The sequence below is a fragment of the Colobus angolensis genome, unplaced genomic scaffold, assembly GCF_000951035.1.
Source record: "Colobus angolensis palliatus isolate OR3802 unplaced genomic scaffold, Cang.pa_1.0 Scaffold342, whole genome shotgun sequence".
Lineage (NCBI taxonomy): Eukaryota > Metazoa > Chordata > Mammalia > Primates > Cercopithecidae > Colobus > Colobus angolensis.
The window spans coordinates 4,414,633-4,441,492 of record NW_012116733.1 but is presented as its reverse complement, the minus strand read 5'-3'; the positions used below and the strand labels follow the sequence as shown (position 1 = coordinate 4,441,492).

Here is a 26,860-nt window from a genome sequence, read left to right as displayed (position 1 = left end):
TCTGGAAAGAATCATGAAACAGAAAAAGAACATTAGGCATAAAATACACAAATCTGAAAAATGTACAGACTTCAGTCAATAACGTCTCCATATAAGATCATTAATTGTAACAAATAATAATTTAAGATGTTAATAATAGGAAATATTGGGTATCAGGTATACAGGAATTCTCTGTATTTCACAATTCTCTGTAAATCTAAAACTGTTCTAAAAATAAATTTTATTTGAACAGGAACATTTAAAGAAATAATCATCGAATTTTTGTAATTTGATTAAAAACATTAATCCACAGATCCAAGATAATGAAACTCAAATAGACTAAAAACAAAGCGATAAACACCTCAATACATCATAGACAAAGTGCAGTAAAACAAAGACAAAAGAAAATCTTGAAAGCAGCAAGACTCATTGTGCCCAGGAATCACTGGTACTATTTAAAGTTGACTTTGATCAGAAACAATAGAGGCAAAAAGGCAGTGGAAGGACATATGCAAAGTGCTGTCAACAAAGAATTCTCTAACCAACAAGTCTATTCTTAAAAAAGGAAGGCAAAATAAAACATTCCCAGATACACAAAGATTGAGAGAAATCATTGTTAACAGATCTGTGTGAAAAAAAACACTAAACGAAGTCCTTCAGGCTAAAGGGAAATACCAGATGGCAATTTAAATTCACAGGAAGAAATGAAGAGTCACAAAAATGGTAAAAACATAGGTAAGTAAAAGAGTATATAAATATCTTTTCTGATTTTTATAATAAAAAGTAAAATTGTATAGGGCAATAAGAATAGTACTGGACTAGGGGTTTATAGGTTACAGGGAGATTGGAAGAAATTGAGCTATTTTAGAACAGAGGTGCTGTATTTTTCTGGAATTAGGTCAGTACTTACTTGAAATAGATTGAGATGAATTGAGGTGTATTCTGTATTTTCTAGTAACTACTAAGAAAAGAACTCCAAAAACTTTGTATGTTTTGTTTTTTTGCTTTTTGTTTTGCTTTGTTCTGTTTTGAGACAGGGTCTTTCTCTGTCACCCATGCTGGAGTGCTGGAGTGCAAACACAGCTTAATGTGGCCTCAGCCTCCTGGGTTCAAGTGATGCTCTGCCTCAGCCTCTCCTGTAGCTGAGACTACAGGTGCACACCGTCATGCCCAGATAACTTTTTGATTTTTTGAAGAGACAGGGTCTCACTTTGTTGCCCAGGTTGGTCTTCAACTCCTGGGCTCAAGTGATCCTCCCATCTCAGCCTATCAGAGTACTGGGATTACAGGCGTGAGCCACCATGCTTGGCCAAAAATGTAATCTTAAAACAAATCAGCAGCTAGTAGATTTTTTTACCAAAGTGGCATCCCAAGAGTAAAAGAAAAAAATCGCAAGGAGAATTAGAAAATATCTTGAACTTATGTTGATGGGAATGATAGAGCTGGGAATAGCAGAGGCCAGGTGGCCGGCAGAACTTAATAATCATAAGCAAGGTGGTAAACATTACCATAATAGGCAGCAAGGTTGGAATAGCAGCTAGGGCAGGGCTATTCAGTGAAAATGGTAAGAAAATATAGTGTGCCCAGGAATAAGATGGACAACCATTAAGGCCATTGCTTAACAAATCATCATGAGAAAAGATAAACAACGGATAAGCAGAGCTGAGCTAATCCAGTTAGTGGATTTGGCCAGTTTCCAGACCTAAGTCAATTCTCAGACTCAGAATCCATCAACTTAAGAAGAGGCCAGGTCTTGATAAAGAAGGACTTTGTAACACCACAGGAAGTAGGCACAATAGTGTTCTTCACAGACCTTTGAAATGGGATTTATTGCTTTTTACTTAGATAGGAGAATTGCTCTGGAGAAAGATGAATAACTAGATTATTTCCAAGTATATAGGATATGAAATTAATGCTGAGAACCAGATATCCACAGAACTCCTTATGGTACCCTTATAGGGTATAGGTCTCCAGTAATATATGCAGTATTGGCCCAGAGCTATCTCACAATGGGTTTGATAACTCCATAAGCTCACCTGGTAGTTATTTCTTAGTTAAAAACTATAAAACTAGAAGGGATATACATTGCAGTTAAGAAAATTCATATTGGCTCCTTGACCTGAAAAGTAAAAGCTCATGTGTAGGAAAAGTCAAATGGAAAGCATCTGAAATTTCTCCCTTCAATGAAGACAGTAATTTCTTTAAAACAGTATCGTATTCTGGGGGAGAAAAAAAATGTGACTAGTGATACTTTCCAAGACAGAAAAAAAAATCAAGGAGCCCTAAGATCATAGCTGCCCACTGTATACTCCAAACCATTTGATGCATCAAATCATGAGATTGGGCAAGTCCAGTCACAATAAATAAAAAAGTGGAAATGCTGCATCAGAAGTTAGGTTTGAGCAAATCCATGGGGCTCATACCTATGGTCTTATGAGACATTCACTATGACGATTTGATGGAAAAGAAAGAAGTTCAACCTTGGTGTTTGGATGAACGAAGGCAAGATGGTGCACTTCCGGGTTCTTCATCCCCCCCCTCCCAACTTTTCCCCCCTCCCAACTTTTCCTGCGTGTGCGAAAATGCAGCCGGTGACCCGGGAAGGTGCAGACCAACTGGGCATGCACCAGGTGACGTCAATCCAAAGAGACCAAGATTTACCTGGTCGCACCTGCGGAACGCCCCCGACACGCCCGTGCCCCGCCTATTGCCCTCCCACTCCTAGAAAAGCCGCTCTCCGCCAGTGAGCCACACGGTCTTCCTCCAGCCCCACTGAAGTCGGGATGCAGGAACCCCGCCTGAGAGCCCCACGAGGGGGGACTCTGTCGGCCTTCTTTGCCGGAGGCCGACAGACTTCTTCCCCACACCTTAGGTTACCAAAATAAACTTGCAGTTTTGCTCCTGACCTTTGCCTACTTGCTGGTTCTTTTGTGCTCGCTCTGGTGGTCTTAGAAAAACAAATCACTTGGTTCATGGATGAATCAGCTTGAAATATAGGTAGAAACCAAAAATAGACTGCTGCTTCACGACAGCCCCACTCAGGAGTGGCTCTGCAAGAAAAAGATTAGAATTCCTCTCAATGGCAGAGATTTGGGTAAAGAAACTTGCCATTCACTTTGGGTAGAATGTGAAGTGACCCAAGGGAAGATGATATGTGTACTATGTGAGGTGGTAGATGATTTGCCTACCTGCTCAGAGGCCTTGAAGTTACAATATTGGAAATCTAGTACAAGAATGTCTTGGATAGAGGCAAATGTTAGACTTGGGGTAGTGGACACAAAGTGTGAGCATTCTGATATTGAATTTAATGCCCCAGATAAAATCATCAATTGCAAAAGAGGTTCAAACAACCAAGTGGAGAAGATGCCTTTACTAGTATATGTCAGTTAGCCTCTCTCCTCAGACATCCAAGGACTTGTGCAATGGAATCAAGAATAAATTAGCTACAACAGGAGGTTAGGAAAACGGCAGATAGGAGGCAGGACTAAATTGCAGCTCCCACTTGGATGGACAGAGCAGCATATGGAGACTCATATTGTGAACTTTCTCTCCAAGAACTATCACAGGAACATACCAGGAAAACCGAGAAAATCCACAGACCCTTTGAAGGAAGCAGATGGCTTCTGCAGGCCCTGGGAGACATTCCAAAAACTGTGAGTACCTGAAGTGTGAAAGTGGGAAAGAGGGATCGTCCATCCCAAACACACACCGTCACTGAGGAACCTGAAGGCCCAAATCACAGGAGAAGAATTTGATCTTATCTGGAGCTGAGACAATTTTGGATATCCGAGAGAAATACAGGGTTAGAAGAAACAGCAGGATGTGGTCAGATCCCAGGGAAGTCATTTCTGACTTTGTCTCACAGAGGTCCCTGGGAAAGGCTGCTAGATAAACTGGAAAAGACCACAGGGAAAAGGAAACTTCCAGCTGAACTTTGTAACAATTTTGACCACATGTGAAGTTTCCCATACAGAACTTAGGCAAGGAGGTGAATCTGGAGTGTAGACACAGCACTGCAGCCATGGCAGGTGGGGAGGTGCTGAACCTGAAAAGCCCTGCTTATTTTCATAGCCAGGAGGCTGGCAGTCTGGGGCAAGTTCTCGCCCTGCTCACCTGCTGCCTGGAAACAAAGTTGGTGCTATTGAGGGGGTGCATGGTGGAAGCGAGACTGGACTCTGGGGTTGTATGGGAGCTGGGTGAGGACCGTAACTGCCAGCTTTCCTCCAGTTCCCTGGAGACCTGCATGACAGAGAAGAGGCAGCCATAATCCCCCTGAGAACATAACTCCATTGGCCTGGGAATGACACCACCATCCCCAACAGCATCCGCAGCAAGTTCCACCCAAAGAGAGTCTGAGCTCAGTCATGCCTAACCCTGCTGCCCACCTGATGGTCTTTCTCCACCCACCCTGGTTGCTGAAGACAAAGTATATATTCTCTTGGGAGCTCAAAGGACCCATCTACCACTTGATTCTCCTTACACCACCACAACTGATACTGTCTTGTAAGTGCCACCTCGTGGCAGGAGGACAATCAGCACAAAATTAGTACAATAAACAAAACTATTAATACAACTAAGGATCCTCACAGGGTTCATTTCACTCCCCTGCCACCTCCACCAGAGGAGGTGCTGCTATCCATGGCTGAGAGACCTGAAGGTGGTTCACATTCACAGGAGTCTGTGCAGATACCTCCCAGTACTAGTCTGGAGCCCAATAGCTCTACTTGGTGGCTACATCCAGAAGAGAAATGACACTCTCTGAAGTGTGGCTCTCAGGAAGCCACATCCCTAGGGAAAAAGGGAGAGCACTACATCAAGGGAGCACAGTATGGGACAAAATAATCTGACAGCAGCCCTTGAGCCCCGGATCTTCCCTCTGACATAGTCTACCCAAATGAGAAGGAATCAGAAAAATAATTCTGGTAATATAACAGAACAAAGTTCTTTAACACTCCCCAAAAATCATACTATCTCATCAGCAATGGATCCTAACCAAGAAGAAATCCCTGAATTGCCAGAAAAAGAATTCAGAAGGTCGGTTATTAAACTAATCATGGAGGCACCAGAGAAAGGTGAAGTACAACTTAATGATATCAAAAAATGACTCAAGATATGAAAAGAAAATCTTCAGTGACATAGACAGCATGAATAAAAAACAATCACAACTTCTGGAAATAAAGAACACACTTAGAGAAATGCAAAATGCACTGGAAAGTCTCAGAAATAAAATTGTACAAGCAGAAGAAAGAACTTCAGAGCTCAAAGACAAAGTTTTCAAACTAACCCCATCCAACAAAGACACAAAAAATCCAAAAAATGAACAAAGCCTCCAAGAAGTTTGGGATTTTATTAAATGCCCAAACCTAAGAATCATTGGTGTTCCTGAGAAAGAAGAGAAACCCAGAAATCTGGAAAACTTGTAAGTGCTTCTGGCAGGAGGCCAATCAGCACAAAACTAGTGCAATAAACAAAACTTTATTTGAGGGAATAATCAAGAATAACATCCCTTGCCTTGCTAGGGACCTAGACATCCATATACAAGAATCTCAAAGAACACTTGGGAAATTTATTGCAAAAGGATCATCACTTAGGCAGCTAGTCATCAGGTTATATAAAGTCAAGATGAAGGAAAGAATCTTAAGAGCTGTGAAGCAAAAGCGCCAGGTAACCTATAAAGGAAAACCTATCAGATTAACAGCAGATTTCTCAGCAGAAACCATACAAGCTAGAAAGGATTGGGGCCCTATCTTCAGCCTCCTTAAACAAAACAATGATCAGCCAAGAATTTTGTATTCTGTGAAACTACACTTCATAAATTAAGGGAAGATATAGTCTTTTTCAAACAAATGCTGAGAGAATGTGCCACTACCAAGCCAGCACTACAAGAATTCCTAAAAGGAACGCTAAATCTTGAAACAAATCCTCAAAATACACCAAAATAGAACCCTCTGAAAGCATAGATGTCACAGGACCTGTGAAACAAAAACAGTAAATTAAAAACAACAACAAAGTATTCAGGTAACAAATAGCATAATGAATAGAATAGTCCCTCACATCTCAATACTAACATGGAATGTAAAGAGCTTAAATGCTCCACTTAAAAGATACAGAATGGCAGAATGGATAAGAATTCACCACCTAAGTGTCTGCTATCTTCAAGAGACTCACCTAACACATTAAGGACTCACATAAACTTAAGGTAAAGGGGTGGAAAAAGATATTCCATGCAAATGGACACCAAAAGCAAGGAGGAATAGCTCTTCTTATATCACACAAAACAAACTTTAAAGCAACAGCCGTTAAAAAAGACAAAGAAAAAAAATCATGTAATGATAAAAGGGCTTGTCCAACAGGAAAATATCACAATCCTAAATATATATGTACCTAACACTGGAGCTCCCAAATTTATTAAACAACTACTACTAGACCTAAGAAATACGATAGACAACAACACAATAATAGTGGGGGATTTCAATTCTCCACTGACAGCAATAGACAGGTCATCAAGGCAGAAGGTCAATAAAGAAACAATGGATTTAGAGTGTACTCTAGCACAAAAATGGACTTAACAGAATATTATACCCAACAACTGCAGAATATACATTCTATTCATCAGCACATTGAACATTTTCTAAGACAGACTACATGATAGGCCACAAAACAAGTCTCAATAATTTTTTTAATTTAAATTATATCAAATACTTTCTTGACCACAGTAGAATAAAGCTGGAAATCAACTCCAAAAGGAATCAATCAAAACCATGTAAATACATGGAAAATAAATAACCTGCTCCTGAATGATTATTGGGCCAACAATGAAATCAAGATGAAATTTAAAAATTATTTGAACTGAACAATAATAGTGACACAATCTATCAAAACCTCTGGGATACAGCAAAGGTGGTTCATAGCCTGAAATGCCTGCATCAAAAAGTCAAAAAACACAAATAGACAATCTCAGGTCATACCTCAAGGAACTAGAGAAACAAAAACAAACCAAATTTAACCCAGCAGAAGAAAAAAAATAACAAAGATCAGAGCAGAACTAAATAAAATTGAAACAAAGAAAAAAATAAAAAAGATAAATGAAACTAAAAGCTGCTTCTTTGAAAAGATAAATAAAATGATAGACCACTAGTGAAATTAACCAAGAAAAAGAAGAGAGAAGATCCACATAAGCTCAATTAGAAACAAAATGGGAGATATTACAACCGATATCACAGAAAGACAAAAGATCATTCAAGGCTACTATGAACACCTTTATGTGTAAACCTAGAGGAGATGGATAAATTTCTGGAAATATGCAATGCTCCTAGATTAAAGCAGGAATAAATAAAAACTCTGAACAGACCAATAACAAGCAGCAAGATTGAAATGGTAATTTCAAAATTGCCAGCAAAAAAAGTCTAGGACCAGATGGATTCAAAGCTGAATTCTATCAGACGTTCAAAGAGGAATTGGTACCAATTCTATTTACACTGTTCCACAAGATAGAGAAAGAAGTAACCCTCCCTACATCATTCTATGAAGCCAGTATCACCCTAATGCCCAAACCAGGAAAAGACATAACAAAAAAAAGAAAACTACAGACTGATATTCCTGATGAATATAGATGCAAAAATTCTTAACAAAATACGAGTTAACTGAATCCAACAGTATATAAAAAAGATAATCCACCATGATCAAGTGGGTTTCATACAGGGATGCAGAGATGGTTTAACACATGCAAGTCAATAAATGTGATACACCAAATAAACAGAATTAAAAACGAAAGTGAAATGATCATCACAATAGATGGAGAAAAACCCCTTGACAAAATTCAGCATCTCTTTAGGATTAAAACCCTCAAAAAACTGACAATAGAAAGTACATACCTTAATGTAATAAAAGCCGTCTATGACATGGGGAAAAGTTGAAAGCATTCCCCATGAAAACTGGAACACGACAAGGATTCCCACTCTTACCACTTCTACATCTATTCACATAGTACTGGTACCCCTAGCCAGAGCAATCAGACAAGAGAAAGAAATAAAGGCATTCAGATCAGTAAAGAGAAAGTCAAACTGTTGCTGTTGGCTGATGATATGATTGAATACCTAGAAAACCCTAAAGACTTCTCCAAAAAGTTCCTTGAACTGATAAATGAATTCAGCAAAGTTTCAGGATACAAAATTAATGTACATAAATCAGTAGCTCTGCTATACGCCAACAGCGACCAAACTGAGAATCAAATCAAGAACTCAACCCCTTTAACAATAGCTGCAAAATAAATAAATAAAATACTTAGCATATACCTAACCAAGGAGGTGAAAGACCTCTACAAGGAAAACTACCAAACATTGCTGAAAGAAATCATAGACGACACAAACAATTGGAAACACAGCCCATCCTCATGGATGGGTAGACTCAATATTGTGAAAATGACCATACTGCCAAAAGCAATCTGCAAATTCAATGCAATTTCCATCTGAATATCACCATTATTCTTCACAGAACTAGAAAAAAAATCCAAAAATTCATATGGAACCAAAAAAGAGTCATTGCAGTCAAAGCAAGACTAAGCAAAAAGAAAAAATCCAGAGGCATCGCATTACCTGTCTTCGAACTATGCTGTAAGGCCATAGTCACCAAAACAGCATGGTACTGGTATAAAATAGGCACATAGACCAATAGAGGAGAACAGAGAACCTAGAAATAAAGCTAAATGCTTACAACCAACTGATCTTTGACAAAGTAAACAAAACCATAAAGTGGGGAAAGTATACCCTATTTAACAAGTAGTGCTGGGATAATTGCCAAGCCACATGTAGAAGAATGAAGTTGGATCCCCATCTCACACATTATGCAAATTTCAACTCAAGATGGATCCATGACTTAAATCTAAGACATGAAACCATAAATATTCTAGAAGATATCATTGGAAAAACCCTTCTAAACATTGGCTTAGGCAAAGACTTCATGACCAAGAACCCAAAAGCAAATGCCACAACAACAAAGAAATAGATGAGACTTAAAAGCTTCTACACAGCAAAAGAAAAAAGCAGCAGGGTAAACAGACAACCCACCGAGTGGGAGAAAATATTTGCAATCTATACATCTCACATAGGAAAAATATCCAGAATATATAAGAAACGAATGAGGAAAAAAAATTCCCATCAAAAAGTGGGGGCTAAGGACATAAATAGAAAATTCTGAAAAGAAGATATACAAATGGCAAACATGAAAAAAATGCTCAACATCACTAATGATCAGGGAAATGCAAATCAAAACTACAATGTGATACCACCTTACTCCTGCAAGAATAGTCAAAATCAAAATATCAAAAAATAATAGATGTTGGCCTGGATGTTCCCTTAAAAGGGAACACTTTTACACTGCTTGTCAGCCAGACTATAAACTAGTACAACCACTATGGAAAACAGTGTGGAGATTTCTTAAAGGACTAAACGTAGAACTACCATTTGATCCAGCACCCCAATACTGGGTATCTACACAGAGAAAGAGAAGTCATTCTGCAAAATAAGATACCTGAAAATGCATGTTTATGGCAGAATTCACAATTGCAAAAATATAGAATCAGCCCAAATGCACATCAATCAATGAGTGGATAAAGAAATTGTGGTATGTATGTGTGAGTATATGATGGAACTGGAGACCATTATTCTAAGTGAAGTAACTAGGAATGGAAAAACCCAACATCACATGTTCTCAGTCATAAGTGGGAGCTAAGCTATGAGTATGCAAAGGCATAATAATGATACAATGGACTTTGGAGACTCAGGAGAAAGGGGAGGAGGGGAATGAGTGATAAAATCTACAATTTGGGTACAGTGTATACTGCTTGGGTGATGGGTCCACCAAAATCTCAGAAATCACCACTGAATAACTTATTCATATAACCAAACATCATCTGTACAACAAAAACCTGTGGAAATAAAAAATGAAGAAAAGAAAAAGAATGAATTAGCTAAAGTGGCAGACACAAGGGCCATGATGGCTCACAGTATGATCTCACTAAAGCTGATCCAGTCACTATAAATATCCAGTCTTTCAGCAATAGAGGCCAATGCTGATACTTCGGTATGATACCAAACCTAAAGTAGAACAGTGTCTTGGTGACAAGTTCATTACACTGGATAAGCTACCTTGAAAATGGAGACGTTTTATTTTGACTGACATTATTATATTCTAACTCAGAGTTTACCTTTAACACACACAATGTCTCCACTAGCATTATTATCTGTAATAGATTTTGAAGACTGCCATAACAAACTGGTACAGAATGGGTGGCTTAAAACAACACAACCTATTTGTACATGGCTCTGATATCCAGAAGTCTAAAATTGGAGATGGGTTCCTAGACTCAATTCCATGTCCCTTGGGAAGAATACATTTCACTCCTCTTGCCTAGTTCCAAGTAGCTGCTACCCCATCTCTGCTTCTGTCTTTACATTGCCTTCTACTCTCTATCTTCTTCCCTTCTATTTTCTTAAAATGATTCTTGTTTATGGATTTAAAGCCTACCCTAGTCTAAGATGATGATTTTTGCCTGGTCACTTTGGGTTATTTCTGCTCTTCTAGGTATAAGGTTGTGTGATCATCAAAGGCATGAAAATATTGTTAAGTGTGAGTGGGACATAGTGTCAAACACCATAGCTCATTGGCTTCTACCTCCCTAAACATTCTCTAGGATGAGGTCTTCTAATCAGTGCTAGGCACATTTGTTGGTGCTATGTTTATGCTAATTCTGACTGGCTAAAATTTGTTGGGAAAAATTGTAAAACCTTATACTGGTGCACCAAATTGTTTCTAAGATTGCTAAAAGCACAAATGTTTCTTCAACTCTTCTCATGTCTTTAGACACCCTTCTCATGCAAACGGGCCATTCCCATATTTTCAGAAACCAAATAAACATTTATTGACTCACCACTTCCAAGGTTCCCCAGGGCCAGAGTCCTGCCCCTCATATTTTCCAGAAAAACATAGCCACAGTGTCTCATTACAAGGGGATCTATACTCAGCTGTTTGGATTTTAGTGTTCATTCATCTATATTCAATCTTTTTGGATTTTAAGCCTCTTATATTAGCTAGCACAATGCTGTGCACACAGCAGTTATTTGATACTTAGTGGATAGTTAAATAAATGAAATAATAAATGAACAAATTAATACATGAAAATATTTATGTCCTGTCAAAGTAGAGGTGAATCATTTCTACTATAAATCAATGATGTTGTCAAATCATTGCCCCACAGATAGTACAGAACATAAATTCATTAAATTGATGTTCTACATGGATGAAGACTGCTTTCCAAATAAATGGGTCCAGACTCCCATTATGAGTACTTGGCTGTGGTGGTGCCATGCTGCGCTTTCTGTAAAAAGCAATTGTTATGAGGGCCAAAAAAGAACTGCTGTGAAACCTGATGAGAGTTTAACTCGAACCAGTTTCCAGATTGTAAACTGATTGCTTTTGGGTTTCTACTATTTCCCATTCTCATTACACTCTTTGTCACCACAATGGATTTATGTGGTACCATATTCTGCACACATTACAATGTTTGTCAAGATAATGAATAGTCTGAAAATTTGAATTTCCAATACAGTCAGTGAATTATGAAAGTGCGTCTTAAAATATTTCCTCACTCTGTTCACTTACCCAACAGGCTTGGCCCTCCCTCCTCCCAAAAGCCTAATGTTGCCAGGAAGAGGTCTGAGAGGTCAGCAAAGCAAAGATTAGAATACTGAAAAGGTCAGCATGGCAAGGCCACTTCTTTAATTCACACCACATATCAGACATTAAAATTCTAGGTCCTCACTCTTATAACAAATGAGAATAAAAAAAAGCACAAAATTAATTGGCAACACTTCTTAAAGTGACAAACGGTTATCAATTTCTTTGGTATTCATTACAATAACATTAATCATGAAAAACTCTTTGAATGTGAAAGTAGCCGTTATGTGCAGTTCCATAGGAATTTGGTGGTAATTTAGCATTCATGAATGTCCATTTACAATGAAGTGTTACTATATTAATCCACTTTTCTGTGACCAAACCTGTAAAAGGGGAAAGACATGATGTCTGTTCCCTCTGTAGACTTTCCATTTCAATTGTGAAGCCAACTTATGTCTTCAGTTAAGACTAAAATTGTAAGTGGTCTCCTGATTCTTGTGGCTAGTCTTAGAGTCCAAGGTTCAAAGAACGTGAAAAATCAAGATGATTCTGGGTACCAAGGAGCATAATACAGTTTCTAAAACTTATGTCATTATTTAAGATGAGTTTTTGCATTAGCTTACAGGTTACCCTAGCCAACTCAGTGACACTGAATGTAGGATTCAGTCTTCCTAGAGGTAAGTAGCTTGATACTATTCCATGCCTCAAACCCTGCCCCTATTCCTGGCTTGTTTTCTTATTGCAAGTGGTTAAAAAGAATAGATAATATCCATTCTGGTTACAAAGAGTGCAATGTTAATGGAAAATATTAGAAACTCAAAGCAATAACAATTGTCTGGTAAAAACAAACAACTCTCTACTGGAATAACAGTCAACTTTTTAATAACACCAATAACATCACGGACAACAGTAGTAATGATAACATCATCGACTACTATTGGACACTTACTCTATTCTAGGCATTACTGCAAGAAATTAACATGTGTCAGCTAATTTAATTCATTAACAACTCTAGAAAAACAGCACTATTATTATCTCTATTTTATATAGATTAGGAGAGGAACACAGGGCATGAAGCCAGCAACTGGCTGAGCTAAAATTGAGAGCTGCCAGTCTGGCTCCAAAATCTACCTTCTGAGGAATTACACTTTGCTGCCTCTTATCTTGCCAGATCGGCTGTTTGCAAGAACATTGAGTAAGATGGTAAGCAAAATAACAGGACTAGCATGCACGCGCGCACACACACACACACACACACACAACCTTCAATTTCCTAAGGATTCAGGGAAAACAAGAAATTTGTCCCTGTAAATGAGCACTTTCCAAAACATGAATGCTGCAACAGGTTTCAGGAGATATTGATGCCTTTGGCCCTGGAGCAGCCAGATGGGGTCTAGGGTAGCCAAAGCCAGGTCAATTGCAACACCAATCTGCCTCTTCCAGGCTCCTTGGAGCATACTGGGGAGAAGCAGGGTCTGAGGTACTACATACCTCCAGGCCACTGACAAGATGAGTGATGTTTGTCATTGTTGCTGTGTGTCCAGTAAGGCTAAATGCAGACAGAATGGTGCCATACTACTTGGCATTACACCTCAGAAGCCAACTGCAAAGCACAGCCTTGCTGTGGAAATGGAGGAAAGAGCCAACAATACTTCTAGAAAATGTCATGTTGTGAGTGCTCAAGGGGTACTATCCAGCCCAAGGTGTGGCCAGTTAGGAGTGGTGGTGGGGGCGTGAGAGGATATGGGGGGCCAGGCACAAGTGCCTAGTATGCTAAGTGCCAGGCAGAACCCTGACTCCCTGCCTTCATAGATGTCAAAACTTCTATCAATTTGCAGCCAATGTGCCCTTTTAATAGAATCCAGACTATCTGTAGTGTGACAGCTCTAACAATGCATGCACATTCTACAAATTAGAACTCCATCATTATTTCTCAACACTTGATATGAAAAAGTTCAATTAGATTGGAATCTTTTCACATTATCACAGGAAATGCCAACATTTTAGTCCATGAAAGACAAAGAAGGGCTGTTAGATCCTTCAATGTAACGTCAACTGTTGTAAATTGTAGAATGATCACAAAAAAATTTTAAGTTTTTTATAAAACCATTTGTGGAATAACATTTGTCTACAAAGACAATGAAGAATTGGAAGACATCATTAAAAACGCTTTTCAGAAATTGTATGTAGTCCTTTCAAGCATTAACCTTTGCATTAAAAAGGTATACTCATGGAAGAAATCTCAGTTTTCATAATAAAATAAATAGAAATTCATCTGAAATTTTGTAAATATTTAATACTTACTATCTTCTTTCATTTTTTGTATTTAGTGTTCTTATATAATATGAAGAAAAGGTAATGACTACTTTAGCCAGGCCCTGTAAGAATTTCCTAAATCCCCTCAGCATATCCCAGAATGCCATACAAATATTCTCATGCTTTTCCTGGGGTTTCTGGAAGAGAAGATACAACAGGAGCTTGCAAAATTACCCAAGGAAGAACAGAAAGCTTTAAAGTCCCCCTGCCTTTCTAAATGTTTTAAAATATTTATCATTCCCATGAAGACATGTTTAAAGTGATAACTTCTCACCAGATTAAAAGGTAAACTCAGCTGAGCATAGGGAATCCAGTTTTGAACTTGACAGGCCAGGTAGACTGCCTGGAGCCTGACAAAAGCTCTCTTTGAAGATCCTTGCAAGGCACATGCAAGTACCTGGCAGTTATACTGGGGAAGAGGCATTTGTTTTTATTCCAACTATAAAATCTTTGCCTTCCTAGAATTTTGCTGCACATCTACAGCATCTACCACCCTGGTTATCCCTTTAGAGGAAAAAAAAAAGGAACAAGTATTCTGTGGCTTCCCATTGAGCTTGGGGGTCCTAGTTACACATAAGCCCTTGTGAATATGGGCCACCCCATGAGTGAGGGAGTGAGGTAATGAGAGCTCCTGCTACCCACTGCCACCTCCCCTTATGTAGGCAGGGGTGCTTGCCTATGGAGGAGTCTCAAGATCTCCTTGCAGAAAGAAGCTATTTTTTTCAGAATACTTAGTAGAAAGGTCAGATGGCATATAGATTCCCTCTGCCATGTATTTGCTGAGTCTGTTGGACAAAGTACTTAACCATATTGAAACTGTTTCCTCATCTCTAAAATGAGAATAGACTTACATATGTCATATGGTCTTTGTAAAGATTCATGAGAATAAGGTTCATTAGGAATACTGCAAGGTCTTCAATATATTTTAACCAATAAAAATGATAGTTACTATGTTTCTTGAACTAAATTGTTAAAAGTATCATTTAAAGTGTTAACTAGTTTCAAAAGTTCTATTTTTACCTGGATTGATAAGAGTCACAAGATAATGTGTGTGTAAATAAATGTGACAATTTTCTCATCAAAGCAATGGGCTCTGTTATTCTCTCCTTTAGGCCTAAAAATATCAGGTGAGTTTATCACTAGTTTATTTCCTTTTCTCCTCCTCATCCCTTATGACCTAACAGGATAAGGCCAGAAAAACCTCCCTGTAATATTGGCCCTCCTTTTTTCTCCTGAAGTGGGCTGAATTGATACATCTGAAGCTTATAACCTATCCTTCAAGCAGCAGGCTGCTCCACTGACCTTCACATCCAGTTACGAAAGCTTCTGACTCAGGGCCACCTCCCTTTTCTTCTAAGTCTATTTGGACTGCTATAACAAAATACCTTAGAATGGGGAATTTATAAACAACAGAAATATATTTCTCACAGTTCTTGAGGCTGGGAAGTCCACGATCAAGGTGCCAGATGATTCAGTGTCTGAGAAGGGCCACGTCCCTCACCCGTGCTGCCTTCACATGGCAGAAGGGGCAAACAAGCTCCCTTAGGTCTTTTTAATAAGAGCACTACTTCCATTCATGAGGGCTTTGCCCTCATGTCCTAATCACCTCCTATTAGGGATCGGTTTTCAACATACAAATTTTAAGGGAACACATTCATACCATAGCACTTACATTTTCTTTTGGTGTTTCTTACTTTTCACGCCCTTATGAATACTCACTCTCCTTGCATCTACTTCTAAGAATAGTTGACTACCTTCCTTGACTCATTGTTTTTCACTCCTTAGCTGCTCCCTAGTTTCCAGATTTCCCCTAATTTCCAGATTTCCCAACCCCTGGATTTCCCCTAACTTTAAAGCCCTAAAGTTTGTATTCACTTATTTCTCAGTCACCAGATAAACCCCTTTCTTTTTGCCCACCATCATGGTGCAAGATGATGTCACTCTGTCACTGGAACCTCTCCCTTATTCCCTTCCATCACATCTCCTTCCACTCCCTGCATCAGGAGGATCACAAGAAATCTGTTCTTTCTGAAAGATGTTGAGATCCAAATATAACATATTGAAGATCTGAGAGCTAACCCATAACTGTGAGATCTCCTCCCTCTTGCCTTTGTTTTAAACAGCCAGCATGAAAATGCATGGGACCTGTAATACAAGGGTAAGAAAAAGGCATGGTATAAGAGTTTACAAACAGTTTCTTTATAACTATGTAAAAACAATTACGTTTGCCTGTGTTTTTCTTGTGCCTAGCACAATGTCTACATGTTGTAGATGTTCCATAAATATCTGATGCATACACTTATCAGTTAATGAATGTATAAACAAAATACTAGAAGGCAATATGCCCAAATGTTTGTCTTTGAGTGATAGAATTATAAATCCTTGTTGTTTTGCCCTACTGTTCTTATATTTTTTAAGTTTACTGTAATCATCATGCATGGCTTATATAATTGCAAAAGAACTTTATTAGGAAAATAAATAGTCAAATACATTCTTAGTCCTTATGGAGATTTCTTATAAAACACTTTTTGAAACCAAACACCAAAGAGTACATATTGCATTATCCCATTACATAAATTTCACAAACAGGCAGAACAAATCCATTGTGCTAGAGGATGGTGGTGACTTTTGTTGGGAACTAGTTAACTTTGATTTCTTTATCTGTTGCTAATTACATCTGTGTGTTCATTTTGTGGAAACTGGAAATGTACACATTTGTGTACTTTTCTGCATTAATATTAAACTTCAATAGAAAGATTACCTCTGAAACTTAGAAACAAAACTAATTGTCTTTCAAGTAAAATGCTTCAGAAGAAAACAATTTTATTTTAAAGTTTTAGTCTACTGATTCTAATCTCATTCTATTCATATATGAGAAATATGAGTATAAAAATAAAGAAGATAATAAGTATCATACCACAGCAGTTGAGTAATATTTGAAATGAAAAAGTATTAAATTAGGAGGGGTAATTATTGTCATGTTAAAGCTCAAGTTTTCAATCTTTAAAAACAATCATGCAATTACCTAATATACTAATACAACTGGAATAGGTAATATTTGCTTTTTCTGTAATTAAAATGTGATTTACTAGACTTCTGACCTTGCTATCTCTAAGGTGACTGTTCTGTCTCTCAAAACCAAAAGCCTTTGCAAACTCACTGGTTTATTATTAGTCTGTTCTCTTGCTGCTGATACTCAAGAGTGGGTAATTTGTAAGTATGTCTCAAGACATACTAGAGACTGGGTAATTTATAAGTATGTCTGGGTATAAGCATGTCTTGAGACATACTTGAGACTGGGTAATTTATAAGTATGTCTCGAGTCATACTTGAGACTGGGTAATTTATAAAGAAAAAAAGGTTTAATGTACTCAGAGTTCCACGTGGCTGAGGAGGCCTCACAATCAGGTGGAAGGCAAAAGGCACCTCTTACATGGTGGCAGGCAAGCGGGAAATGAGAACCAAGATGAAGGGGAAATACCTTATAAAACCATCAGATCTTGTGAAGCTTATTCACTACCATGAAAATGATATGGGGTAAACTACTCCCACGATTCAATTATTTTTAGAACTGTGACCCTTAAGCTGATAATTTCCACTGTTATGGAATGAACTGTGTCCTCCCCTAAAATTTATGTTAAAACCCTAACCCCCAATGTGACTGTATGTGGGGATGGAGCCTACAAGGAAGTAACAAAGGTTAAGTGAAATCACAAGGGTTCTAATGCAATAGAACTGACGTCTCTATAAGAGGAGGAAACATTGGGCTCGCTAGCTCTCTCTCTGCACAAGCACAGGTGAAAGGCCATGTAAGGATACAGCCAGAAGGTGGTCATCTGCAACCCAGTAACAGACCCCTCACCAGAAACCAACCCTGACCACACCTTGATATTGGCCCATCTAGGTTCCAGAACTAAGAAAAAATAAATTTCTGTTGTTTAAGCACCCATTACTATGGTATTTTATTATGGCAGCCTGAACAGACTAATACATCCACACACAAGAGTTCTAGCCTATAATTGGAGTTGGGGTGAAGCAGGCAAACAGCCCATTGTGTTACTAGAAATTAAAGTATTCTTCTAACAATTCATACTTTTATAAGAAGATGAAGGTAGAGGTTATTTGCATTGCATGGCATGACAAGCTGGAATTCTGATTCCTACCTGGTATTCCAGGATCACTTTTCTCTTGCCGTGAAATTCACCTCTCCAAGTAGAAATTGACCTCCTGGCCATGGCTTCATCAGCCCCATGTTCATCCACAGATAGACCTTTTGCCTTGCCTTTACCATACAACATATGCATATTTATTTACCCTGCCTCCTTCCCCACTCTTATGATGCTAACCCCACAGAAAATATAGTTACTAAAGGAAGACCACATATTGTCATTCATTTGTTTTCCCATCAAATAAATCATGTCTTAAGCAGTAAGCAAGCCTTTAATTCCTGCCACAACAGAGAAATATGTTTGTCATCATTTTTAGGCTATAACTAAGGGTTAGCTTTAAGTAGCATTTTTACATATTGTTGAGCACAAATTATTATCTCTATAATTGGTGGTTCTGGGGCTGCTTCTGAATTTACACAGAGCACCATTCTCTACCGAAATGTCAGGAAATATGCTACAAGCATCACTTGCCAAGACGGAAAGCAGACGTGCCCCTTTCAGAAGCCCTTCCCGCATTTAGTGAAGGGGTTTCCTAATGTCCATAGTCAGTCTTCCCCACCCAAAGAGTTGTGAAAAGGGGAAATACGGCTTTTGAAAATAACTCTCCTTCTTAACTTTCTCTTTCTTCGGAAGTGTCCTGTTTAATAGTATATTGCTTTACTCCTTGAGAATGGACTCACATGAAGTTTTTAGGGAGTAATTCCCCTTCCTAGAAGCATGCGAATTCTACAAGAATGCTCCAGAGAAGGCACTGTGTAAGCTCCAGTGAGCACAGTTCTGTCTTAGTTTATATTCCAACAGAAGACAATCCAGAGATGAAGATTAAAGTGTAAGAATTTATTTGAAAGGCAATTGTAGAAAACTGGTAGGAGAGTAGGCAGGTGAAGTAAGAAATAAAAGGGCTAACAAAGGGTGTGTCCTCAAGAAAGCTGCCACTGTAGACAACTGGAGCTTAATTTATCTTGGGAACTAGAAAACAGTTTAGAACATGGGCCTCAAAGCTATCTCACTTCATGAGGACAGAAATGTGGGTATTTACTACCCACCCAAAGGGAACTGGAGAATATATGGTCTATGTTGGCTTGCTCAGTGGCTTCAACAGTCAGATAACACTCAGGCAGAGCTGCAGGTGCAGATAGACTGAAGTTTGGAAGTGATGTGTGAAGCATCATTGCCATGGGGATGTGAGTAGGGAATTGACAATGTCAGCTAAAGGGTCCTATTTCTTATTGATTTATTCATTAATTACCTGCTTCCTTTAAAAAGTGATTTGAATCTCACAAACGTACGTTTAATGAGATAAAATCGTATCGCATGGTTTGTAATAAGCCTAAAAGCCTCCTAACAGTGACAAATTTTAAACTATATATAGATTCTTGAAGAGGTTAAATATGCTTGAATAGTTTATGGATCTTCATTATAATCAAAACACAATCTGATTAGCAATCTTTGGCAAAAGAATTTTCTAAACAAATGCAAACTTCAGCCCAAGCACTATATGAACACCTCAAATACCAACTAACCAATATCGAATTTGTAAAGGATTTTGTTGGTTGGTCTGTTGCTTTTCTATATGACAGTAACTTTTTAAATGGTCACTACACAGTAGCTCACAGAAATTTAGTTGTTTTACACTTTTCCAACTGATAATGCAGTTTTTTAGAAATTGTCTCTGCCCAGATTGCAGCTTTCTGTAACTCATTCCTGGGTACCTAATGGTATACAAAGGACTTTCCATCTGATCTGATCAATTCTGGAAAACAGGATTTTATAGCCTTTTCTTTTTTCTTTAAAAAAGAAAGGGAAGGACCCTGTATCACTGTGATGTGTGTTTTGCCTACGTTGTGTAATCTTTTCATCAATCATATGTGTTAGTTATCATCATGCCTTTAAGGGTCAATCACAGTTTCAGAATGCCTGAGGCTAACAGGAAAGTTTTTCTATGGCCTTATTAAAGATATTTAAAAATAGAATACTTGTCCTTCTTTCCCAGTACCTTCCTGGGCTTTCATATCAGACTGAGGAGGCAATAAGCAACTGCTTGAAAGAAATTCCATCAGTGTGGCATATTCCATATAGAGAGTCTCTTAAAGTCTAAAGAAAGCATTTGTTGCTTGCATTCCTGAATGTCTGCTTGATTAAATTAATCCAACTTTTTTTTTTTTTTTTGAGACTGAGTCTAACTCTGTCATCCAGGCTGGAGTGCAGTGACACAATCTTGGCTCACCACAACCTCCTCCTCCCTGATTCAAGTGATTCTCCTGTTTCAGCCTCCTGAGTAGCTGGGATTAGAGGTACCTGCCACAGCTAATTTTTTGCCTTTTTTTTATTTTTAGTAGAGACAGGTTTTCACTGTGTTGGCCAGGCTGGTTTTGAACTCCTGACCTCAGGTGATCCACCCGCCTCAGCTTCCCAAAGTGCTGGGATTACAGGCGTGAGCCACCGTGCCTGCCCTGTTTTCTAAATTAAAGAAATATACATTGCATAATTTTGACAAAGTCAGGTAACTGGACTTTCAAAATAATTATGTAAGTTTTTCAAAGCCAATTAATTCATTAAATCTTGACTAGTTGCTTTGTGTGAAACAGTGGTTCAAATTTCTATAACTACCTTAGTGAATATTATATCGAGCATCAAATTTGTCCCAAGTGCTCTAATTGCTTATACTCAAAATTTTTGTTTTATTCCAAGACCTAAAAAAGTAGATTGGAAAATTCTTTATTCTTTTAGATGCCTTAACTAGCTGAATTGGAACAGTAAATGGTGAATAATTCAAGATTTATTGAACACTTGTTACACAGGCAACCTGTGCTTGCCTTTGTGCAAAAGAGAGAAAAACAAAGGAAAAAGAAAGGGAAGGACCATGTATCACTGTGCTGTGTGTTTTGCCTACATTGTGTAATCTTCTCATCAATCATATGTGGTAGTTTATTATCATGTTTGTTTTCCAGAAGAGAAAGAACTAAGTTTCAAAGTTCAATATAAACTAAGACAGTCCTGTGCACGCTTGAGCATAGACAGTTCCTTCTCTGGAGCCTTCCTGTAGAATTCTAGAAGAGAAGGAGCTAATTTTCTAAATTCATCTGGAAAATGAACACCAATGTAACAAGTTCATCTCTCCATAACTCAGCAGTCCATTTGCTTTACATCATATCTGCCTTCTAAAGAGAAACCAAAAGATCACTTTGACTCGTCAAAACAGATTACAAAAATATCAGTTTGGGAGCAATCTTCTTAGTATCTTTATTGAAGTAAAATTGACATCCCCTCAAAAAAAAAAAGCATTATGTCTAAAGTATACAATTTGATTAATTTTAACATATGTTCATCCCTGTGAAATCACCATCACAATAAAAAAAAAAGAGCAACCCCAAATCTTCACCTCCAAAGTTTGCTTGTAATTATTTGAAATTCTTTTCCCCTTTTTTTTGTCCCACCTGCAGGCAATCACTGATCTGTTTTTTTCTCAGTAGTCCTTATTTCCTAGAACTTCATACAAATGGAGACATACAAAATGTACGCATTTTTTTAATCTGACATCTTCCATGCAACATAGTTATTTTAAGATTTATCGATGTTGTTGAATGTATCAATAGTCTACTCATTTTCATTGCTAAAGAATATTCCATTGTATGACTGTACCACAATATGTTTATGCATTCACCTGTCGATGGATATTTAGGTTGTTTACAATTTAGAGTCACTGAAAACAAAGCTATATAAAAATTAATTGATAAGTCTTTGTATGAATCTATGTTCCCTGTTTTTCTTGGTTAAATACTTAAGAGTAGAATAATAGGTCTTATAAGAGGTAGATTTTTAACTTTTTAAAAAATGGTCACACTACTTTGCAAAATAGTTGCACCATTTTACATTCCCACTAGCAATATAGGAGAGTTCCAGTTGTTCCACATTCTTATTAACACTTGGTACTGTCAGTCTTCTTATTTTAGTTGTTACAACAGAGCATGGTGGTATCTCACTACGGCTTTTGATTTGTATTTTCCTAGTGACTAATAATATTATGATTATTTGCCATTTGAACATCTTCTATGGTGAAATGTCTCTAAAATTCTTTGCCCACTTTTTTTAAATTGGGTGTTTTGGCTTCCTCTTCTTTAGTTGTATGAGCACTTTACATATTCTAGTACGAGTTCTCTGTTCGATGTATGTTTTACTATGTTTTTCCCAAAGTGGGCCTTTGTATTTTCCTTTTTATAACAGTGTATTTTGAACAGACAATGTTTTTTAATTTTGAAGTCCCATATATCAATTTTTGTAGACTGTGTCTTTGTATCATGTTTAAGAAATATTTACTAAACTGTAAGTCACTAAGATGTTTTCCTGTGTTTTATTTTTAATGTTTTATACCTTTAGCTCATATTTAAGAATACAATGTTTCAAGTTAATTTTTCTATATGGTGTGAGACAAGGATTGAGGTTCCTTTTTTTTCTTTTACAGATAGCTATCCAATTATTTCAGCACTATTTGTTGAAAAAATTATCCTTTCCCCATTGAATTTCTTTGGCACCTCTGTAAAAAATAAATTAACCATATATATCTGGATCTGCCTTCAAAGAGAAACCCTAAGGTACTTTTAAAATTACAGAACAGATTGTGAAAATATCAGACAGGACAGCAACTTTTTTAATGTATTATAGAATAATTCATTGAAAAGATGTGTTGACATGACTGTTATGCTTTGAATCTGAATCTGCAATGCTCATTAATAATTTCACAAGTTTGGAACCAAAAATTTGTTCATCAAAGAGCATGTTCAAGTTCTGTCTTTGAGGGGTCCATAGCCAGAAGGAATAGGAAGCATACTTAATTAATTCCCACCAAATAGAAGCAGGTAAGGACAATAAGAGAGGGACAGTTAGAAGTATTCAAAGACATTAAGAAAGGTGAAAGAATTAGAAAATAATTTTCTTAAAAAATCCCCAGTTAGGGTATTCAGGGAAGCCTTCTCACTGAAGAGGATAGAAAGGTAGGATTTGCACACATAGAAGTGAGAACAAGTGAATTCCAGGAGGAATAAAATACATGAGCAGAGACATGAAGACAAAAAAAAAATCATGGGGCACATCACAAGAATAAAATGTAAACTGAAGAAAAATGTGAGTAATAGTATGCTTTCCATTCCAGAATATTCTTTGCAGCTAAGGATGTTTAAAGAGTTACCTTATCTGAAGAAAAATGAAACAGTAAAAAAAAAAAAAAAAAAACAGAATTCCAAATTCTAATATCTTGCCCAGTCCACTATACCCATTCAATCAATCAATTTAAAATGGAAAATTCGAAGAAAATAAATAATTTATTTCTTTAAAACAGTTTAACATTTCAGGTAGAAAGTATACAAAACAAGAGACCCAGGTCAAACCACCCTTCTCCACAAAGTCTTCCCTAGATTTTTTCCAGACCTTGAGCTTCTCTGAACACTAACAACTTAATTACAGCATCTTATCAAGATACAGTAATTCCTCTTATCCAAGAGGGATGCATTCCAAGACCCCAAGTGGATGCCTGAAACTATAGACTGTAAGGAATCCTGTATATACTGTTTTACTATACCTACACACCTATAATAAAATGTAATTTATAAATTACACGCAATAAGAGATTAACAGTAACTGATAATTATAACAATATTACAACATCACTACTACTGTGGCCTGGGGCCATCATTAGGTCAAATAAGGGTTACCTGAACACAGGAACTGCAGTACCATGACAGCTGATCTGATAACCCAGACAGTTCTTAAGTGATTAATGGGCAGTGAGCATCTACAGCCTATATGCTGGATAAAGGGATGATTCACGTGCTGGGCAGAATGGGAAATTTCATCACGCTATTCAGAATGGCACCCATTTTAAAACATATATATTGTTTATTTCTGGAATTTTCCATGTTTTTAGACTGTGGTTGACTTCAGAAACCACAAAAAGTGAAACTGTGAATTTCACCTGGACTATTAGATACCAGATATTCTCCTGTGTATTTAGTCTTGCCTCCTAAATAAATATGTCTCTTCCTTGTTTGGATACAGATTTCTACCTTTTGGCTGCTAAGATTTCTCACCACTGCATTTTTAGTTTACATATATACAGGAAATACCTTCTTCCAGAAATATTTTTGTTTTGTGATTCATCCAGCAAAGGTTGTGAATGTTGTTGGAATTAAGGTTATTTCTCAAAGGCTAATCTGTTTGTGGTTTGTTTTGAAGCAGCATGCTATCATCCTTTTTATAGCTCCATATCAGGTTTATGTATAATTCAATCAATACCTTGGGGCACACTATTTGATGATTACAATAAAAAAAGAGATTTTGTTGTTCTTTGTGAAGCTACTTTCATTATCACGTGTCACTCAGTTTCAAGAGTTTATGGGACCATTTACACCCAATGGACACTTTAAACATGCGGTTTTTATGACAAGTAAACTCCAAGATAAATGAAAACATTTTAAAAAGATATTAGGATCCTTTCCTTGTCTTTGATTGATATGAATTGGGGTAGTAAAAAGGATTTTCTTTTGTATAGTCCTGCCTGTTACAAGTCGCCAGAGAAATGGTCCTGAGATGAAGTATTCCAAATAGCTAATGGCTTGGGCTTGTTCACTCAGTACCAGCAGCATCCCTAAAGCTAAAACTAAAAAATGAAAAATAGGCAAATGATTTTGTAACCAATGTACAAATACTTCAGGTCAATTAAACAAACACATTTTGCACACTTTCTACAAGACTAGGTTCAAATGTGGGCAATGGCTACCCCTCTGCTCTCAAATAGCAACCCACATCAATTATTACTCCCCAAAAGCATCATTTTTAATAGAGCAGTGAACTGTTTATTACAAATGGTTACAAATATATTGATTTCTTTTGGGTTTTTATTCTTTAAGTTAACTTCAACTTTTATTATAGATTAACAGGTACACACACAGGTTACATGGGGTAAACTGTGTGATGCTAAGGCTTGGAGTCCCAGTAATCCAGTCACCCAGGCAGTAACCCCAGAACCCAAAAGATAGTTCTTTAGCCCATGCCTCTGTCTCTTCCCCCAACTTCTAATGGTCCTGAGTGTCTAATGTTCCCATCTTTATGTTCATGTGTATTCAGTGTTTAGCTACCGCTTATAAGTGAGAACACGTGTTATTTGGTTTTCTGCTCCTGTGTTAGTTTACTTTGGATAATGACCTCCAGCTCTATCCATGTTGCTGCATATTACATGATTTTGTTCTTTTTTGAATCTACACAATATTCCATGGTGAATATGTTCCACATTTTCTTTATCCAATCACTTGTTTGTGGGCACCTAGGTTGATTCCATGTATTTGCTATTGTGGAAAATGCTGCAATGAACATACGAATGCATGTATCTTTTTGATAGAATGAATTATTTTCCTTTGGGTATGTACCCAGTACTGGGATTGCTGGCTGGAACGATAGTTCTATTCCATGGTGACTGAACTAGTTTGCATTCCCACCAACAGCGTATAAGCATTCCCATTTCTCCACAGCCTCGCCAACATCTGTTGTTTTTTGACTTTCCATTTTATTTGTATTTATTTATTTATTTTGAGACAGAGTCTTGCTCTGTTTCCTGGACTGGAGAGCAGTGGTATGATCTTGGCTCACTGCAACCTCTGCCTCCCAGGTTCAAGTATTTCTCCTGCCTCAGCCTCCCAAGTACCTGGGATTACAGGCATGCACCACCACGCCCAGCTAATTTGTGTATTTTTTGCAGAGATGAGGTTTTACCATGTTGGCCAGGCTGGTTTAGAACTTCTGACCTCAAGTGATCCACCCACCTCGGCCTCCCAAAGTGCTGGGATTACAGGTGTGAGTCACTGCATCTGGGCTTGTTTAATGACAGCATTCTGACTAGTGTGGGATGATATTTCACTTTAGTTTTGATTTGTATTTTTCTGATTGGTGATGTGAGCATTTTTTCCTGTTTCTTGGCCACAAAAGCATCATTTCTTGAGTCATTAGTCTATTTTGGTCTCCAAGAAAATCATTTAAAATGCAAGCCCCTTTAGTTGGACAAAACTGAATATGAACTATATGTTAGGTAGAACCATTATATCAATGTAAATTTTTTTAATTTGATGAATTTTACTGGGTGGTTATGTAAAAAAAAAAAAAAAAAAAGAAAGGTTTGTTTTCTTATGAATTGTATGCTGAAGGGATGAAGAGTCGTGACCTCTGCAAATTACTCTCAAATGGTAAAGCAAGATGATAATAATAGAATAATTATCAAGATTATAATAATTATGAGAATAAATATTGTGGATGTTTTATGTAACAGAGAAAGATAAAGCAAATGTGGCCAGACGTTAACAATGCATTGCATTTCAGTGAAGGAATATGGGAGTACAATGTAATATTCTGGAAACTTTAGGTGTGAAAAAATTTTTAATAAAAAATTTATTTGAACAAGATTAAGGATCTGCCTGACCAAAGAAGCATCCACAGAAAATGGTACCCAAGTGGTACCTAAAGGAGCAACTGGCCCCTGAATGCCCCTTTGCCAGGTCTGTCCCATAGACCCCGGCCAAGTGAGGGATGAAAGGAGTACTCAGACAGAGGTATGCAGTGTAAGAGCAGCTAGGGGAGTGTCTGGCACTAGTGGCAAAAGAGTGAGCAGTCCCAAAAAGCTGGAGCTGCTTGCTTTTATTCAGTACAGGCATAATGTTGAAAGCCTGGAGCAAACACAATCT

At 37.6% G+C, this 26,860-nt stretch overlaps 1 long non-coding RNA gene across 1 annotated transcript in view; it reads right to left on the bottom strand.

Annotated features, from left to right (window-relative positions):
* The window catches only part of LOC105519273, a 356,472-nt gene extending 344,673 nt beyond the window's left edge, over positions 1-11,799 (bottom strand). Inside the window, exon 1 of the long non-coding RNA XR_001002941.1 lies at positions 11,638-11,799. This is a non-coding gene — a long non-coding RNA (uncharacterized LOC105519273). The remainder of the gene's footprint in view (positions 1-11,637) is intronic.
* Between the last annotated feature and the right edge of the window lie 15,061 nt (positions 11,800-26,860).